The following is a 7,878-nucleotide window of genomic DNA, read 5'->3' on the forward strand; positions in this document are numbered from 1 at the left end:
TTTGTTCCTCTCATTCCCTGCCCATGTCTGCTGCCTGGGGCTGTCCCTGCTGGCAGCTGTTTCTCTGTCCCAACATCTTTTCCTAGTCAGTGCCTACAGACTCCACCTCACCCTCTTGTCTAGGGGTGCTTCCATGTTTGCAGGGGCTAAGGAGTAGGTCCCATAAACCCCAATGAGGCCATAAAGGTGATGCTGGTGCTATCTGTAGGCTGAGGTGGGGTTGAAGGGTTTTGCTGAGGTTTCTCACAGACCCATTGATCTCTGAGAGTGAAAGTTTAGGAGTCCCAGTTCCTGGCCAAAGCTGAAAATGCTTTCCTTTTTTCTCCCTGACAACATTAGAAAACTGAAAGTGCAGACACCAGAAGGAAAGCTCCTTCCCTTTCAAATGCTCTTCTCTTGACCTTCCTCTGAAAAGACCCTTTGGACATGCCCTGTGCATGAGCTGGAGCCATGAGCAGCCCTGATCCATGCAGCACCCTCTCAAAGGGAGAATGAACCTGCCCTGCAGGGGGTCGATCCTCCCACCCAGAGCTTCTCCCTGCAGCACTGTGGGGAGTTCCCCGGGCAGGCTGAGTGCTGACCCTCTCAGGCAGCAGAGTCACTGCCCCGGGCACACAGCACCCTGGGGTGCAGGGACACTGCTCTGAATCACAGCCCTGGGCAGACCTCTGTGCACACCCTGGCTTCACCCCACTGCAGCATTGCTGGGAGAGGGTAGCAGCACGTCCTGTCCTTCAGATAGTGTGGCTGGGAATCCCTGCTCTGAAGCACCTTCACCTCCTCTGCCCTGGAGAAGACAGGAGAGACATCCTAAAAAGCCTATTCATCATGGGAAGGACTGCATTTAGAAGACCCCTCCAGGAACCTCAGTAGCATCGCTCCACAGCCAGAGACTTACCGTGTCAAGGGCTGTGAAGACTTCTCCCACAATGAGCTCTCCTCTGTCCTCCCACTCCACACTGCCTTTCACTTCTCTCTGTCTTCTCTCATCTTGTGTCAGCAAGAGCAGGCAGTAGCTGGAGCCCTGCTGCTCTTTGAAGAGCAGCTGCTCCTGCACAGAGCTGTATCTTAGCAACGCTGCCAGGTGGCCATGAGCTTCCTCTGTCCCAGGTGCCTGGCTCCCCTTGGGAACAGTGGCCCAGCTGAAAGTGTGACTTTATTTGTCCTTTGTACTCCCTCCTCCTGGGAAATTTTCGCCGAGGCAGACTAAAATAGTCATCTATGGTCTCTTTCTAAACAATGGAGACAGACAGATTCCAGCATTGCAATTTGCTTCATCAGAGGATGGTGATCTAAGAGAGGTGGAAATGCCCCACTCTGGAAGCTTCTATTCCCATGTCTTAACTAGGCAAGACACCTTGATGAAGACAAGAAGGGAGCTTATTTTCCCATGGTTCAGGTATTGATTCAGATGAGTCAATATGGAGATCTTATGCCACCCTTATGCCAGGTGGAGTGGGATTCAGATCACTCTCATGAACTCCACAAACACACAGGAGGTGGGACTCCTCTTGCCAAAGCTGAAGTGTGCACAACAGAGATACCTGCATGCAAGCTGCTTGCCTAAATTCCCACTGGAATCCCTGGAGATGGAGGCTGGGAGTCAGTTGCTCACACACAAACCCCTGGTGACATTGGAAGACACAGGGGTGGGCCAAGGCATGTGCCAGTGTCTGCTTGTTCGCATGGAACAATAGTGAGACCCATATCCTTCTAGAGCATCAGGTGGAGACCAGATGGGGAATTTCCTTGGCCATCTGAAATGGCCCAAGAGGTTTACTACGACTACAGCTCCACTCACTTTGAAGGTGAGACAAAAGCAGATCCCTACATTGCAAACAGCTGATGGCAATTTGGTGCAGACACTGATTTCATGACATAAAAATAGGCTATAGGCAGGCCCATGTCAGATGTGTGAGGTGTCCAGCTAAACCACACATTTCTAGCAAATACAGCATTGGACCAACAAGAAAGCCATGTCCTTTTGGAGTGGTTGCTGGGCAAGTGCCCCAGAGCCTCTCAGGTTTCCTACTTGGCCCCAAACAACTGAATCCCACTGCTGCCTGTAGGCCCAGTCCATCCTATCTGCATCCAAGTGTGCTGCATAAATGAGAGAGGCACATCACACCAAGGTCTCCACTCATGTCTCTGCACTCTCAAACTCTTCAAGCTCTTCTCACCCTGAACCTCTTCTCATCCCGAACCTCTTCTCACCCCCAGATGATATGAACAGGGACTGTGCTCATGATGTCCACAGAGTGGCTGGATCACAGGCTGTCCAGGCCCAGGGACTTCTTCAGGGGCACCTTGTCCTTGCTGCAGATCGGTTCACTTCTGTCACAGGGCACAAGGTGATGCAGAGCAAGCTCGGGCAGCAAACCATTCTCCTGCCATTCCTGCACAGCCCTGCTCTGTTTCTCCTCGGCCTTTGGTACTGTAGGGTTTGCTCTCTCAGTGGGAACCTCCTTTCACCATTACATTGCCACCTCCTATCTATGCCAGCGTGCCACTGCTCTGAAGTGGGGCCATTGCAAACATGGGGTCCTTGGCTCTTGGTAACAGCTTTCACCATGATCAGTCTGTGCTCTGTGCCACAGCTGAGCTTCTGCAGCCCAAATATATGCAAAGACATGCAGCCTAAGGTACAGATGGGAGCAGATGGAGATGTATAAGCTGTCACAGGAGTGAAACAGCAGAGTCCAAGCAGTCCAGGAGGTTTCTGGAGGGTGCCAGGGACAACTTCATAGCACAGCTGCCAGGAGGACCAAGAAGGGTGATGCTTTCCTGGATGTGGAAGTTGGAAACAAGGAGGAATCGAGCAGGGGTGGGATAGTCAGCATCAGCCTTGCCTACAGTGACCATGAAAGAGTGGAGTTTCAGATCCTGAAGGGAGCCAGGAAGAACTGTAGCACAGTACGGACCCTGGACTTCAGAGGAGTACACTTGGGCTTCTTCAGGGGGGCTGGTGGGGCAGCCCATGGGAGGCAGCTCTGAAGGGCCCAGCAGCTCAGGAAAAGCCAGCAGATCTTTAAGGACACCATCCACCAAGCACAAGAATGGCTCATACTCTTACTCAGTACAACTAGCAGGCATCTCAGGGGACCAGCTTGGCTAAACAGGGAGCTGGCACCTGAGTTGCAGGGCAATAAGGCAGCCTATGGGAAGGGGAAGGAGGGAGAGGCCACAAAGGAGGCATTTAGAAATATTGTCTGGTGACATAGGCATGGCGTAAAGGGAAGCCAAAGCTTTCCTAGGATAAGACACTTAGAGGGGATGTTCAAGGGCATGCACATGAGCTGCTACTGCTCCAGCAAGAATAAAAAGGGAAAGGTGTGATCACTGCTGAATGGGGCAAGGAGTCTAGCAACAGCAGAGGCAGATAGGTCTGAGAGACTCCACACCTTGTTAGCTTCACTTTTCCCAAACAAGGGCTCCCAGCCTGCTGTGCTTCAACTCAGGACTCTTGAGGAGAAAAGCAACCAAGAGTGGAGGAGGACTGGTGAGGGATTACTTGTGAGAACTCAAACTATACAAGTCAGTGGGGTTGGGCAGCTGCACACAAGCATGCTGGGAGGGCTGACTGCTGTCACAGCAAAGCCACTCGCTATCATCTTTGGAAGGGAGTGGAGACTGGGTGAGTTCCCAGTTTCTGAAGAAAGGCCAACATTAGATCCATCTTCAAAAAAGGCTAAAAGGACAACCTGGGGAGCTGCAGGCAGTTCAGCCTCACTTTGGTGAGCAGCACGTCCTGGAGTGAATCCTCTCAGGTCACATTTCTGGGCACATGAGGCAGAAGAAGGGGATAGGGAATGGTCAGTATGGATTTACTCAATGTAAATGGTGCCTCACTAACCTGAATGCCTTCTATGATTAAAAAACTGTATTTGTGGCTGGAGAAGAGTAATTGTCTTTTACGTAGACTTTAGCAAGGTGTTTGATGCTGTCTCCCACAATATTCTTGTATGCACATTAGAACATTACAGTCTAGAGGGGTGGACAACCAGGTAGGTAGAAAGATGATGAGGCTCAGAGGGCAGTGGTGAATGGGTAGTACTCTTCCTGGAGGCCAGGCAGAAGTGCAGCACCATTGATCTCCCCAGGAACCTCTCCTGTTTATCATTATTAGTGACACAGAGGAGGCAACACTCATCATGCTTGTAGATGACCCCAAACTCAAGGCAGGTGGGACCAGCCATATGCTTGAGGGCTGCCCTTCAGAGTAACCTAAGACAGGCAGGAGGAAGAGGCTGTCAGGAATCTCCCAATATTCACCAAGGGCAAATGCCAGGTCTTGTGCCTGGGATAAACCAACACCCTGCAGTGTTACAGGCTGGGGCATAAGTGCCTGGGGAGCAGCTCTGTGGAACAAGACCTCAGGGTCCTGCAGACAGGAGACAAAATATGAGCCAGCAGCATTCCCTGGCAGCAAAGAAGGCCAAAAACCTCCTGGGCTGTATGACCAGGAGCCCAGCCAGGAGGTCGAAGGAGATGATGATCCCCCTCTAGTCAGTATTCATTACACCCAGTACAGAATTGCAAGAAAGAGAAAGAGGTTGGTAACTGGGAATGAGCGTGGCAAAGGACTCTCAAGGTAGATGGGGAGCTGAAGCACTTGCTCTGTGAGGAAAGGGGGCTTGTTCAGCCTGGAGAAGAGATGGCTTTGGAGGGATCTCAGAGCAGCCTTCCAATGGCTACAAAGAGGAGGAAGATGGAGGCAGGCTCTTCACTGTAGTGCATGGTAGGAGGCCAAGAGACAACGAGCATAAGTTGAAAGAAGAGTCATTCATGCAGGAGATAAGGAAAAGTTTTTCCACTAAGCAGATGGACAAACATTGGAAGTGGCTGCCCAGAGAGGCTGTGTAGTTTCCTGCCTTGGAGGTTTCCAGGACCAGACTGGATCACGGCCAGAGTAACCTGGTCTAACCCCAGGGCTGACCCTGCTGTGAGCAAGGAGATTGGGCTAGAGACCTCCTCAGGTCCCTTCCATCTTGAAGGAGTCTATGACTCTTCCCCCTCTGGAGCTTCACTTGTTGATGTCAGGGAAAGCATGCAGGTTCCCCATGACGTGGAAGCAGGTCAGCTTTCTTGTCCTTCTCCAGTCACAGTTGTTCCGATGCAGGGCTTCTTGGCAGGAACTCCCAAAGCAGCCCTGATCAATCCTTTGCTTCACTTTTGATTTCCTTTTATTTTTTCTTTTCCCCTTTTTAAGTTCGTCTCTTTCACCATCCTGATCCCCTCCCATACAGTTAGCCCACCCATGCTTATTCCCCCACATAATTTCCCCATTGGTGCTACTGCACCAATTTTTCTTTTCCCTTGGCACAGAAGAGCTTCAGTCCAAAAGGACCTTGAGAAATTTGGGTGATTCAGCTATGTCATGAAGATTTACCAGGAGAAGCATCAAGTCCTGCACCTAGTGGAGAACAACCTCGTCCATGAGGAGAGGCAGAGGAATTTGGGCCTCTTTATCCTGCTGAAGTGGAGGCTAAGGGCAGTAGAGTAGGACCCTGTGACTGCTTGAAAGGTGGATTCAGAGATGGTAGGGCTTCTCTGGGTAGTGGCAAACAGCAGGAGAAGGGGGAAGAGCCACACAGAGCAGCTTGAGAGGTTCAGACATGACATTAGGAAATGGAAACGTCACTCAAAGGGTAGTGCTGTGCTGTGGAGCTACAGGTCACCCAGAAGGGAGCCTGGGATCAGCCCCTGACTTTGTGTTTCAAGGAAAAGCCTGTGAGGACAGGGAGACGTCAGGAGAGGTAAGTTGATTCCAAGTGAAAGCAAGGTGGGGAAGCAGGTTGGGTGTCTACAGTCTGCAGGGGAACAGGCACAGGCATGAGACAGCATAGGACAGCCTGTGGTGGAGACAAGCCAAGGGCACTGCCAAGGCTGAAAGCCTCCAACTGAGGTCTTTGTCCTCCTGCCTATGACTGTTGTCTCTGGCACCAAGGCCTGTGACAAGAGGCCATTTCATTATAGCATAGTGCCTTTGCTGCTTCCTTGTCCCCCAGGGAGCCCAGGAGGTGCCCTGTCCTTGTCCTGCACTCAGTGGTGCACACCCCCCACCCTCACACTGCCCCAGCAAGAGCCCTGAGCAAAGCATGAGGGAGAAGATGACCCTAACCAGGGGCTGGCGGTCAGCGCCTGGCCATTCTGCTTGATAAAACACACCAAGGGTTACTGGGCATCAGAGCCACCCACACAGTTCCTTTGCCTACCTGCAATCAGGGCCTCCAACTTGCTGCTCTAATCAGCCCCTGGGGAAGGTTTGCAAGTAATGGCCCTCAGTGGGACCTATTAACACGCCAAGAAAATTCAGAGTTTACTTCTGACTTCAGCTTCTTGAGAGGTTTCTTCAGTCTCCTCTCCATAGCTGAGGTTCATGGACTCAGCACCAAATATACCCGAGAGGGTCATTAACATGCAAAAGCCCTAAGGAGCCATGTCTCTTGCCATCATTTTCTTCAGCTCTCCAGTTCTTCTGTGGCTAACTGGAGAAGTTTCAGGAGTGCATTTAGAAGAGGAAGATTTCAATGAGCACCTGAAAAAGAAAGATGTCGGCTTCTTAAGCTTCCTTTATTCTTCAGAATATGCGATATGCACATTCTCCCATTCAGACTGACCCAGAGTGTCTCCTAACCGAGTCTGGACATGTAGGAAAAGCAGTATCCTTGATGAGAGACATGTAGGGACAACCTTCCTCCTCACCTCCCCAACCCTGCTATTTCTCCCTTCAGCCACTGGGCACTTAACATCACTCCTGTTAAAATCTAACTCTTTTGCTACTCAAGTCTGTACCTTAATTGCAAACAAAATAAAAGATGTTACAATTTAATACAAAGTAAATACATTCCACAACTGTATGTGAAGTCCAAGCTGCCTCCACTGAGGTCCACTTTCCACAGGGAATAACCTTCCTTGAAATGACTGATAGATAGGAAAGGATAGCTAGAAAGACAGCTAAGGAGCTGGCTGGAGAGACAATCAGACTCCTGAAAGATGAGGCAAGCTTCAGACTCCCTGGAGCTCAGAGCACCTACTAGACAGTTGCGAGATATCTGAATGGATGAGGAGCAAGGGGTGGAGGAAGACTGGAAAACAAGGGAAAGTGCACATGCCCAGATAGTCTGATGCAAAGGAAACTTTGGACATGACCAACTTAATCAGGACATGTGAAAGCATGTGAGAGATGACTGAGATTACCTCCACAGCATAATAGGCAGAGCAGTGGTAACCCAAGCTGAGGGGCCTCTCAGTATTTCTTCGCCTGAGATTCATCCCCTTCCTCCAAATTCCCATGATACTTTCCTGATGGGAAAACATTGACATTTGCATTAAAATTAGTCAATCATTTTAGCTGATCAGAGTGTGTTTGTATTTTTTTACTGTTGAAAACAGTTCTTCACCTTTCCAGGCAGAGCTCACGTGTCTACCCACAAGCCTCCAGTGGCACTTGGAGAGGTCCCAGTGTCTCTGAGGTCCCTGCCTGGGCCTGGCAGCTCTCCCAGGAGGGAACCTGCAGGAGACCGGAGCCCCTCGAAGCTGCAGAGGGGACCAGGGCAACTACAGCAGCACTAGACATCCATGACCCTGTGACTGCATCACACCCCGGTTCGGAAAAACACTTTCTGGAAAAAAAAAAAGTATATTAAAAAAGACAAAAAAGCCAAGAAGGATGATAAGAACACAAAGCAGTTCAAGAGCTGAAGAGTGTAACAAAACATTTCTTCACTTTAAAGCATTCCTCCAAGAAACCCTTTCTGAAAGACGACCTCTTTAATCCAAACACTCTAAGCTGCATGGTTATATGTATTTCACAAGAGAGCTGGGATATCTTACATCTTTGGTTAAACATCAACTCATGAGACAGGCAAACCCAAA

This window comes from Struthio camelus, chromosome 32 (assembly GCF_040807025.1).
Source record: "Struthio camelus isolate bStrCam1 chromosome 32, bStrCam1.hap1, whole genome shotgun sequence".
Taxonomy (NCBI): Eukaryota; Metazoa; Chordata; class Aves; order Struthioniformes; family Struthionidae; genus Struthio; species Struthio camelus.